The sequence below is a fragment of the Podarcis filfolensis genome (genome assembly GCF_964270895.1).
Source record: "Podarcis filfolensis genome assembly, chromosome: 18".
Classification (NCBI taxonomy): Eukaryota; Metazoa; Chordata; class Lepidosauria; order Squamata; family Lacertidae; genus Podarcis; species Podarcis filfolensis.
In genome coordinates this window covers 5,725,563-5,738,398 of record NC_139622.1, presented here as the reverse complement: position 1 = coordinate 5,738,398, position 12,836 = coordinate 5,725,563, and the positions used below count along the sequence as shown (strand labels likewise).

The 12,836-nt window shown below is 48.5% G+C and overlaps 1 protein-coding gene across 2 annotated transcripts in view; it reads left to right on the top strand.

Annotated features, from left to right (window-relative positions):
- Positions 1-12,836, top strand: part of CELF5 (CUGBP Elav-like family member 5) — a 79,404-nt gene that overhangs the window by 10,745 nt on the left and 55,823 nt on the right. The window lies entirely within an intron of this gene.

Genomic DNA, 12,836 nt, shown 5'->3' with positions numbered 1-12,836 from the left:
TTGGCTGCTGCCCAGTTGGCATTGACCCATGGCAAGGCTTTTTTTGGTGGGTTTTTCTCATTTGGGGAATGCCCTCCCTCGTGAGGTGTGGCGCCCTCCCTCGCTATTGGCTTTCAGGAGGAATTTAAGAACATTCCTGTTTAGGGAAGTTTTTTATGTGTGACATTTTAATGTATTTTTTATCTTTGTTGGAAGCCGCCCAGAGTGGCTGAGGAAGCCCAACCAGATGGGTGGGGTACAAATAAATAATTATTATTATTATTATTATTATTATTATTATTATTATTATTAATAATTATTCAGGAGAGAGGAAAGGTGCAGTCCTGGCCTAATCCTGCCACCATCCCTAACTAGGGATGGAAGAATCTGTTAGTTTTGACTCTCCATTTATTCTCCTCATTTTGCAGCAGTTTGAGATTTAAAAGATTTCATTTTTTATTTTTAAAGAATCCTCATGAAAATTCATCAGCATCCTAGAGTGGATTTCTCCTAACGAACACATTTTTTAACATGCCGTTTTGACCAGTGCATCCATTTCCGGCAAGTGGTTTCTCCTTAACACATTTTTTTATTTTTTAAATTAATTTTTCAACAATCAGAACGACAAACGTCGCTTTTCCAGAATAGGAGCTATAAAACACTAAAACTTGAATTTACTCAACATCAGCATGCAGAGTAACTGATTTGAGTGTTAAGCCAACATTACGTACAAAATCATAAATGCAAATAATATATACTATACTATACACAACACAAATTTTAAAAATGAATTTGGATTGTTAGCTTCACTGACATCTCCATGTTCAGGTGCGTTTCCCCCAACAGATGCGTTATATTGTTGTTGTTGTTGTTTTATTATTATTTTCTAAATGCTGCACGGCTGGAAAACAGTGTTCCCAAATTTAGGAGAAATGCAGCTTTCAAAGGAAGAGTTCACAGACCGTTTCGGATAGTGCAAACCAGATCGATTCAAGCGCTTACTGGATTTATTTGTTTGTTGCGTCTCCAAACCACCTTTTCCTCCAAGGAGCTCAAGGTGGTCCCATGGTACCCTCCTTCGTCCCCATTCCACCCTCAAAACAACCCTGCGAGGTCAGTTAAGGCTGAGAGGCAGTTGTTCAGGGAGCTTTGTGGCTGAGCGGGGATTCGAACCCAGACCTTCGTCCTATGCTCTTAACTGTTCCGCCGCACTGGCTCATTTTCATCGCTCTTCCTGACCCAGCCGGGGCTGAGGAGAGCCGGGTCCTGGCGGCACAAACTACGGACCTCCCAATCTGTCCTGTGGAGACGCTTGAAAAGGGACCAGTATCTTAGCTGTGGGCTGCCTGCCTGGGCCTGGAGTTGGTTCTGCTGAGGACAGGGCGCCACGCTACGTGGTGGGCTGAACGTGGCTCAGTTCCGCAGGCATTGGGGGGACTTGGGGCAAGGAGAAGTATGAATAATTTCCCCTCTAGTAAAATCCTCTGCACGGTTCGTGGCTTTTTCCTCGTTGCTGCTTCACTTTCTCTCCCGCCCTATCTCGACTTTGGAGCATTTAAAAATGTCAGGGAGGGCTAAGTGCAGTACAGTGGTACCTCGGGTTAAGAACTTAATTGGTTCCGGAGGTCCGTTCTGAACCTGAAACTGTTCTTAACCTGAAGCACCACTTTAGCTAATGGGGCCTCCCGGTGCTGCCACGCGATTTCTGTTCTCATCCTGAAGCAAAGTTCTGAATCCAAGGTACTATTTCTGGGTTAGCGGAGTCTGTAACCTGAAGCGTATGTAACCTGAAGCGTCTGTAACCCAAGGTACCACTGTCAAAGCAAAATCATACCCAATCGAACAAGGTTCAGTAACGCAATCATCAAAATTATTAGAATATAGTGGTACCTCGGGTTAAGAACTTAATTCGTTCCGGAGGTCCGTTCTGAACCTGAAACTGTTCTTAACCTGAAGCACCACTTTAGCTAATGGGGCCTCCCGCTGCTGCCACGCGATTTCTGTTCTCATCCTGAAGCAAAGTTCTGAACCCAAGGTACTATTTTTGGGTTAGTGGAGTCTGCAACCTGAAGCATCTGTAACCTGAAGCGTATGTAACCCGAGGTACCACTGTACCACTTTAGCTAATGGGGCCTCCCGCTGCTGCCACGCAATTTCTGTTCTTATCCTGAAGCAAAGTTCTTAACCTGAGGTAATATTTCTGGGTTAGCGAAGTCTGTAACCTGAAGCATATGTAACCTGAAACGTATGTAACCCAAGGTACCACTGTACCACTTTAGCTAATGGGGCTGCTGCCACGCAATTTCTGTTCTCATCCCGAAGCAAAGTTCTTAATCCGAGGTACTATTTCTCGGTTAGCAGAGTCTGTAACCTGAAGCGTCTGTTACTTGAAGCGTCTGTAACCTGAGCTACCACTGTACAGGTTAGGGCAGAGACCCAGAGGCTCCAGCTTAAGATGTAGGCTTTTTATTTATTTTATTTTGTTAGCATCGGGAACAATCTCAGAGGCGGTCCGGTCCGCCTCCCTGCTGCATGTGGGATCTGTGACTCTGTCCCTGAACAGAGGGCCAGTCAGCCTCCTACTGCAAAGGAGAGAGGGTCCAGCCTGCCCAAACAAACTTGACCTAACGCTCAGCTGAAATCTGCTAAACTTATGTGCCCTTTTGGACGTTGTTCCATCACCCCTGGCCATTGGCTGATGGGGACTGTAGGCCAGCAACATCTGGGAGGCCAAAGATTCCCCATGCTATTGGAGGAAGGCCCAAGCAATTTTCTTTGAACACAACAACTGCCCTTGCGAGGTAGGCCTGCAGATGATCCTCGCCACCGCCGTGCGCTGTTTGACCTCGGCAAAATCTCACGACGACCCTCTGGGGAAAGGTAGGGCTGAGAGAGAGAGAACTGTCCCGAGCCAACTTCTTGGATGAGCGGGGATTCGAATCTGTGTCCCACCAGCTCTAGCCTGACGCTCTTAACCAATGTGACCCCCTAGGTGTTGCTGGATGCCAACCATCCTTGCTGCCAGGCATTTTGTTGTTGTTTAGTCGTTTAGTCGTGTCCGCCTCTTCGTGACCCCCTGGACCAGAGCACACCAGGCACTCCTGTCTTCCACTGCCTCCCGCAGTTTGGTCAAACTCATGCTGGTAGCTTCGAGAACACTGTCCCACCATCTCGTCCTCTGTCGTCCCCTTCTCCTTGTGCCCTCCATCTTTCCCAACATCAGGGTCTTTTCCAGGGAGTCTTCTCTTCTCATGAGGTGGCCATAGTCGTGGAGCCTCAGCTTCAGGATCTGTCCTTCCAGTGAGCTCTCAGGGCTGATTTCCTTCAGAATGGAGAGGTTTGATCTTCTTGCAGTCCATGGGAATCTCAAGAGTCTCCTCCAGCACCAGAATTCAAAAGCATCAATTATTCGTCGATCAACGTTCTTTATGGGAGGATCCCAATTGCAACTGGAGAGTCGTCTCTGCTCTGAGCCCTGTGCTTGCAGGCTCTCCTGGGCTCCCGAGCTGTGATTTAGCTGGCGAGTCCTGCTTCGCAGGGTTGTTGTAATAAACGGAAATCTGCCCTTCTTCCCTTATGGGGGACACAAGAGCCCTTAGAGAGTCCTTTGCAGGTTCTCCATTGGTCGGAGAAAATAACAGAGGCCAACCAGAGAATATGAGAAGCAAAGCAGCTAGTAAGCCTGATCTTTATTGAACTGTTGCAACAGGGTGCTCCCCTCACACGCAGGAGAAGGAGGAGGACCCCGAACCAAGGTGTGTCCGCCCTTATATAGACATTTTAAATTCCCTGCCCTGGAGTCCAACACCATCCCCAGACACTTCATACCTACACCACACATCACAGAAAGGGCGGTCTACAACAGAAATCTGAGTGCGTTGTTTACCTCCTGTCTGGCAGGTTACCTGTTAATGCTCACTTGATTGGATACCCTGGGGAGCCTGGCTAGTCTTTTGTAATGACAAATACTTCGTTCCTGAGCCAGGTCACAGGCTCACCCTATTCCCACACAGACATACCCTTAAGACAGGATTTATGAGCAAAAAGACAACTGGGAGGCTCCCCCACTTCCTCCCTCCTTGCAGAGAAATCATTTGGTCAGTTTGGAAGTGAAAATGGTTTCAGGGCGGTCCTCCTGTGCTGCTCCAGACCTGTGGTCCACACATCTATGTATGCGCTTGGTTGGTTGGTACATTTATGAACATTTATTATATATATAAGACCTTAAATTTTTTATTTCATAGTACAGGCTTCCTTGGGTGGTGCTGTGGGTTAAACCACAGAGCCTAGGGCTTGCCGATCGGAAGGTCAGCAGTTTGAATCCCCGCAATGACGGGGTGAGCTCCCGTTGCTCGGTCCCTACTCCTGCCAACCTAGCAGTTCAAAAGCACGTCAAAGTGCAAGTAGATAAATAGGTACCGCTCTGGCGGGAAGGTAAAGGTTGAGGAAGCCTGTTGTAGTAGATGGGCCATGATTTAAGCCCAAATGAGGTACGTAGAATACTTTGGATCCCTGCCCCTCTCTTTTTCTTTTTCCCTTGGGGTTGCTTGAAGCCTCTCCTCCTGTCATGCCTGTTCCAGCTGGTGAGTGGGCCGCAGGCGCCCAGATGGCGCCAAGCACAGGGAACCGGGAAGGAGGGGGGGAACCTGTTTCATTCCTCGTGTCTGCAAACTGTCCTTGTTCAGGAAATGGTGAGGGTGCAGAGAGGAAAGAATGAGAAGTGTGGATGCCATAGCTGTCAACTTACAGATTTGAAAATAAGGGACCAGCAGCCTTGAAAATAAGGGACCAGCAGCCAAAATAAGGGACCTGCAGCCTCACCTGTTCCAGGCACTCCAGTCTTCCTGTCCTCCTCCAGTCTGGTCAAACTCATGCTGGGTACCTTCGAGAACACTGTCCAACCAACTTTGTAACCAGAGGTTCAACTGAATAGAATCTGAATCACATGCACCACAAGGCCTACGCAGCCTCAACTTAAGATGGCTCCCCGGCCTGGCTTTGCACTGCAAAGTTTGCAGCAGCACGTGCAACAAAATGGCGTCCAGCATTCAAAAACCCCCTCAGCTTGCATTAACTAGCCACACACAAGGCATGCAAGCTCCACCCCCCAGTCATTCTTAGACTTCCTATTGGGTGAGCAAGACAGCCAAGCAACACAGTTGGAGCCTCCCTCCTCCCTGGCCGGCAGAGAAGGAGGGAGAGGAGCTGCTTCCTTTGAAATTTAAGGGACATCATTTAAGGGACATCCATCAATAAGGGACAGCAGCGGGACATGGCGCTGGAATAAGGGACTGTCCCTTCAAATAAGGGACACTTGACAGCTATGGTGGATGCAATGGGTGAGGTGGAGATCCTTTCCCCACCGTTTTATTTTATCCCTGAGTCGGAGAAATCGGAAATGGACAGGGTGGCAATGGCTGCTTTCTCCCAAAAAAACTTCTTATGAGATGTGTTGCAAACCTCTTTGCAGGAGGTTTGCGCAGAATACGGTTCTCAGCGGCCACTATATCTGCTGGCTGTGGCCTCTTAGGTATACAGTGGTACATCGGGTTACATACGCTTCAGGTTACAGACTCTGCTAACCCAGAAATAGTGCTTCAGGTTAAGAACTTTGCTTCAGGATGAGAACAAAAATCGTGCTCCGGCAGCGCGGCGGCAGCGGGAGGCCCCATTAGCTAAAGTGGTGCTTCAGGTTAAGAACAGTTTCAGGTTAAGTACGGACCTCCGGAACGAATTACGTACTTAACCTGAGGTACCATTGTATATAAATGCAACGCAATTAGAAATATTATATTAGAATTTTTTTATAAATTCCCCTATACCCCCCATTCCCATGTGTGATCTCAATAATATTATTATTTTACTTCTTCCATCTTGTTGTGTTGTTTTAGTTTAATAATTATTCAATTGATTCTTTTAATATTTCCTTGCTTAAAGGTAAAGGGACCCCTGACCGTTAGGTCCAGTCATGGACAACCATGGGGTTGTGGCGCTCATCTCGCTTTATTGCCGGGAGCCGGCGTACAGCTTCCGGGTCATGTGGCCAGCAAGACTAAGCTGCTTCTGGCGAACCAGAGCAGTGCATGGAAACGCCGTTTACCTTCCCACCGGAGTGGTATCTATTTATCTACTTGCACTTTGATGTGCTTTCGGACTGCTAGGTTGGCAGGAGCAGGGACCGAGCAACGGAAGCTCACCCCATCGCGGGGATTCGAACCGCTGACCTTCCGATCGGCAAGCCCTAGGCTCTGTGGTTTAACCCACAGCGCCACCTGCTTCCCTGCACGTTTTACATATTATCTATTAATAATGTTGAATAATGTTTTTTATGGGCCTGGACAATGTTTTCCCCCCAAAGGGAGTCCTTTCTTATTCTTCCAGTCATTTCCAGCGGTGCAATATTGATGTCTGCCGTCATGCTCTGCCAAAAGGAGCATGCTTCTGAACACCAGTGGGGAGAGTTGATGTCATGCTCAGTTTGCGGGTTTCCCTTTGGGGCATGTGATTGGCCACTGTGAGGGCAGAATGGGTTCCCTTTGGCCTGATCCAGGTTCTTCGGATGCTCTTAGGCTCATGGACAGATCAGTGACTACTGATCACAATGGCCATCTTCTTCCTCCCTCCCTCTCCCTCCCTACACACATTATACCTCTGTATCATCATTTGAGCCTATTCTGGTGCGCAGCCTGGGAGTCATTTTGGACAGCTGTCCATGGAGGTGCAGGTCAATTCTGTATCCAGGGCAGCCATCTACCAACTCCACCTGGTACGCAGGATGAGACCCTACCTTCCCGCGGACTGTCTCGCCAGAGTGGTGCATGCTCTAGTTATCTCCCGCTTGGACTACTGCAATGCACTCTATGTGGGGCTACCTTTGAAGGTGACCCGGAAACTACAACTAATCCAGAATGCAGCAGCTAGACTGGTGACTGGGGGCGGCCGCCGAGACCACATAACACCGGTCTTGAAAGACCTACATTGGCTCCCAGTACGTTTCCGAGCACAATTCAAAGTGATGGTGTTGACCTTTAAAGCCCTAAACGGCCTCGGCCCAGTATACCTGAAGGAGCGTCTCCACCCCCATTATTCTACCCGGACACTGAGGTCCAGTGCCGAGGGCCTTCTGGTGGTTCCCTCACTGCGAGAAGCAAAGCTACAGGGAACCAGGCAGAGGGCCTTTTCGGTAGTGGCGCCCGCCCTGTGGAACGCCCTCCCATCAGATGTCAAAGCAATAAACAACTACCTGACATTCAGAAGACATCTGAAGGCAGCCCTGTTCAGGGAAGTTTTTAATGTGTGACATTTTAGTGTATTTTTGGTTTCTGTGGAAGCCGCCAAGAGTGGCTGGGGAAACCCAGCCAGATGGGCGGGGTACAAATAATAAATTATTATTATAATTATTATCATATCCCCCATTAGGTAAAATGGCGATCCGGGGTACTTAATTTGTAGGGAATAAAGGAAACTATGGAATTTACGCCATGTGCTCTCGATCTGTGTTTGCACTGTATATGGTGGGATATAAGCTGAAACATGAATGATACTCTTGGATTCCAGATGCAAAGTGATCCCCAGTGCCAGCTGCTCGAAAACTGAGCGCTCAGAAACCTGTGACGCCAATTGAGTGGAAACCAGAGTTACTAGGCCCCACCCCTCGGTCGTCCCCTTCCGAGCGGTTTAGAGGCCTTGATTTCATAGGCGTGGTAACCGTCGAGAACTATGTTGTCAGTTGCCCAAGTTTCCTGCAGCTGGATTCCTGCAGTTGGGTCTCTGGACCGTAATAAAGATTGTTGTTGTTGTATCACCCGTTCCACCCTTGGAACTACCTGCAACTGGATTGGCCTTGGGCCTCACCATCTTGCACTTCTGACTAGTCTTGGCATCATAACCCTTCTGACTATCAGGAAGTCTCACACCTGGCTTTGTTGGGACTCGAACCCTAGCCTCGTTCCTCTCTGAGGAATCGATGTCGGCACACACGGCCTCTGGACGTGGTCCAGCTCCCTTCTCCAAGGAAACAGTGTCAACCCTTACAGCTTTTGGGCGTGGTTTCCTGTCCTTTGAGGACAAACCCTGTACCCCTTTCAAGACTCCGGGTTCCAAGACCTTTGTCGAGCCACTAGGTAAAGGTAAAGGGACCTCTGACCATTAGGTCCAGTCGTGGCCGACTCTGGGGTTGCGGTGCTCATCTCACTTTATTGACCGAAGGAGCCGGCGTACAGCTTCCGGGTCCTGTGGCCAGCAGGACTAAGCCGCTTCTGGCGAACCAGAGCAGCGCACGGAAACGGCGTTTACCTTCCCGCCGGAGTGGTACCTATTTATCTACTTGCACTTTGACGTGCTTTTGAACTGCTAGGTTGGCAGGAGCAGGGACTGAGCAACGGGAGCTCATCCAGTCACGGGGATTTGAACCCCCGACCTTCTGATCAGCAAGTCCTAGGCTCTGTTGTTTAACCCACAGAACCACCCACGTCCCTAACCACAGCTAAATCTGCAACAGCTGTGTTAGCAAACTCCTGAGCATACCTGGTGGGAATCTTACCCTTTGTAGCTCCTTCTGATCTGCGCATCTGGAGGCAGTGGTTGTTGCCACCCGTCGTTCTCGAGAGACAAAGGTGTGCCCCTCTGGCAATGAAGTCATACCCCTGGAGAATCACATTGCCTGCTGTGGGTGTAGAGACCCATAACATGCAACGGCTGCCTATTGTGTTGTTTTTGCTGTGTTCGAAGCACCAAAGTGACCGCCACGGGGTCCAAGCCTAGGCAGTTTGTCTGGAGGTCCTGGGCTGCCCAGACGACAAGACCCCCCTCTCGGCCTCGCTGAGGTAGAATCATAGAATCATAGAGTTGGAAGAGACCACAAGGGCCATCGAGTCCAACCCCCTGCCAAGCAGGAAACACCATCAGAGCACTCCTGACATATGGTTGTCAAGCCTCTGCTTAAAGACCTCCAAAGAAGGAGACTCCACCACACTCCTTGGCAGCAAATTCCACTGTCAAACAGCTCTTACTGTCAGGAAGTTCTTCCTAATGTTTAGGTGGAATCTTCTTTCTTGTAGTTTGGAGCCATTGCTCCGTGTCCGCTTCTCTGGAGCAGCAGAAAACAACCTTTCTCCCTCCTCTATGTGACATCCTTTTATATATTTGAACATGGCTATCATATCACCCCTTAACCTCCTCTTCTCCAGGCTAAACATGCCCAGCTCCCTTAGCCGTTCCTCATAAGGCATCGTTTCCAGGCCTTTGACCATTTTGGTTGCCCTCCTCTGGACACGTTCCAGTTTGTCAGTGTCCTTCTTGAACTGTGGTGCCCAGAACTGGACACAGTACTCCAGGTGAGGTCTGACCAGAGCAGAATACAGTGGCACTATTACTTCCCTTGATCTAGATGCTATACTCCTATTGATGCAGCCCAGAATTGCATTGGCTTTTTTAGCTGCCGTGTCACACTGTTGGCTCATGTCAAGTTTGTGGTCAACCAAGACTCCTAGATCCTTTTCACATGTACTGCTCTCAAGCCAGGTGTCCCCCATCTTGTATTTGTGCCTCTCATTTTTTTTGCCCAAGTGCAATACTCTACATTTCTCCCTGTTAAAATTCATCTTGTTTGTTTTGGCCCAGTTCTCTAATCTGTCAAGGTCGTTTTGAAGTGTGGTCCAAAGGAAAGCAGAACAAGACGTTTGGTACCAGCTTGGCTGCAGGAGTTGCCGGAAGGAGGCGGACAAGGCGCCGTCCAACAGCCTTAGGGACTCCGCTCCAGATTTGTGTAGGGTTTACTCCTGAGTCATTTCTTCTCCCAAAGATATCCTGCAAAGCAGCAGAGGTTTGGGACCAGAGTTTCCCCTCTCCTTCCAAGATGAACGAGCCCCAGCTGCCCCTCAAAGCAGTAACGGGTCTGAGCTGCCATTTGCCAGAAACCACAGTTCTGCTGCACTCAGGCCCTGCTTTTGCAGCTTTCCAATGGGGGCATCTGACGGGCCACTTTGAGAACAGGGCAGGATGAGCCCCCGTTGGCCTGATCCAGCAGAAGGGCTCTTCTCACATTGTTATGCACGTTGAGCAAGCTAGCATAAGGTTACCAGATTTTTTCCAATGAATCTGGGGACACTTACGATACGATAATCTTTATTGTCATTGTCTCATACAGAACAACGGAATTGAAAAATCTACGTAAGACATTCAGAAACCAACAAGCCTGCTATCCCAGCCTGGTTAGCCCCCTAAAAACTCTGATACCCCATTTTTAAATACAATATACTCCAATAAAAAGGTAAAGGTAAAGGGAACCCTGTCCGTTAGGTCCAGTCGTGGCCGACTCTGGGGTTGCGGCGCTCATCTCGCTTTATTGGCCGAGGGAGCCGGCGTACAGCTTCCGGGTCATGTGGCCAGCATGACTAAGCTGCTTCTGGCGAACCAGAGCAGTGCACGGAAACGCTGTTTACCTTCCCGCCAGAGTGGTACCTATTTATCTACTTGCACTTTGACTTGCTTTCGAACTGCTAGGTTGGCAGGAGCAGGGACCGAGCAACGGGAGCTCACCCCATTGCGGGGATTCGAACCGCCGACCTTCTGATCAGCAAGTCCTAGACTCAGTGGTTTAACCCACAGTGCCACCTGCATCCCTAGAGACTCCTTATACTGCGTTTAAAACCAAAATCGCATTTGGATAGAAACTGTTTCTCAGGCGGCTAGTCCTAGTCTTTATAACCCTGTACCTTCTTCCAGAAGGCTGAAGCTGAAATAGATCGTTTCCCGGGTGCGCACTATCCTGCATTTTTCAACTTCAATGGATTTTTTATGGGGACTGATTTGTAAGTCCCAGGACTGTCCCCGGGAAATGGGGACGTCTGGTAACCTTAAGCTAGCAGCTCAGCGGAACAAAATAAGGTGTGTTCACCTAGGTATTCCTTTTGCCTGTCTTGGCTCCACTCCACATTCAGGATCTGGCCCTCTCTTCCCCGTCCTTTTCTGTCTCTTGGGGGAAGGAGTGGCTGGATTCAGAAATACATTCTGTAGATTCCCGATCTCCGCACATATTATTTCTCCTTTCCTCTCCGCTTAAGGCTAAAAATAATCACAAGAGCGAGATGATGTGTACGGATTTCGCCCCCCTCCCCTTGCCTGCTCCTCTCCCTGTGTGGTTGCAGCTGCAAACTTACGATTAAAAAAACACACCCGATCAACCAGCTTGTTTGACACACCATGGCTCTGGGGCCCGATTAATTAGAATTAAAAATTTAAACCACTGTGCCGTGGGCGTCTCCGTGGTACAAAGGTTAAATGGAGGGGCCGTGTGCAATGAGTGCCGGCGAACACAAGCGCTGCTGCTGCTGTTGGTGAGTTCCAGGCCTTGCTCGTGATGTTAGCTGTGGGCAGCTAAGCACAGAGCCTCCTGGTGCAGCAGCAGTCTACCCCAGTTGCCAGTTGGAGGAGGCAAATGGCAAGGAAGGCCTTTCAAAAAGTGCCGGGGGAGACGGAATTCACATTTTACTGCTGCTTATTCCTGTTTATTCTGGTTGATGCCCTTGCCTTTTGCATTGATTGGCATCAATGTTCCAGCGTTATGAGAGAGGAAGAAAACCATTTTTCTGCTTTCTCCATGCCCAGTTCACGTCTTACAGTACTTGCCTTTTTTCTAACTAAGAAGAATAGCTGTCAACCGTCCCTTATTTGGCGGGAAAGTCCCTTATCCCAGCCCTGTGTCCTGCTGCTGTTCCTTATTGATGATGTCCCTTAAATTTCCCGGGTTTCAAAGGAAGCAGCTCCTCTCCCTCCCTCCCTGCCGGCCAGGGAGGAGGGAGGCTCCAACTGTGTTGCTTGGCTGCGTTGCTCACCCAATAAGGAGTCTAAGAACGACTGGGGGGTGGAGCTTGCATGCCTTGTGCCGATCAAATCGGCCGCGTTGCCTGGGGACTCGCCTTTGTTCAGCGCTTCCCAGCGGAGAGGTGACGGTGGTTTTCCTTGCTGCATCCCCTTTGCCGGGTTGCTGCGCTGTGGGAACCACCGCTTGAGGCTTCGTTGGGCTGCTGGCTGGGCTTTCTGCCTTTGGCTCGGAGGGGCTCAGAAGCTGAACATACCTGTGTTCTGAAAATCCCTTATTTTGGCTGCTGATCCCTTATTTTCGAGGCTGCTGGTCCCTTATTTTCAAATCTGTAAGTTGACAGCTATGCTAAGAAGTCTCAAACACAGCAAACTTTCTTCACAAGTCAACTGCTCTACTCCCTTGAAAATTTTGGTTGTCCATTTCTGACTCCACATTATCCTTTCCGAGCGGAGGCGACCAGAACTGTTCACAGCAGTCCAAACATGGTCCCACAACAGATCTGTATGATGATATTGGCAATTTTATTTTAAACCTCTTTCCTTTTTTTATTTATTTAGCTTTATTTGGCAGACAGCATTAAATTACACATCATCCCACATCACACCATAATATACTAAAGAATACAACAACACACAACTATACACTAGTATACAGTATATACATCACCAATCATTGCTTTTATCTGTTACTACTTTACAGAACAGAAAAAAGAAGAAAGAAGAAAAGAAAGAAAATTAACAGAAAATAAAGTTGACTTCCGATTAAACCCATTGTACTATCACTTATTTTGATTGTTTTACACACAGCATCATACTGTTATTTTGTTTTCCTAATTCTTATCCAAGGTACATGATTATTTATCACATTCGTCTTACAAGAATCAGTCAAAGGTCTGCCAGGAGATTTTTGTCGTCACAGTAATTTTTCAAGTAATCTTTAAATGTTTCCCATTCTTTATGTACCTTCTGTGTCGGGTATCCTCTGATCCTCCCTGTCATCATGGCCAACTGTAAATATTCTTTCATTTGGACCT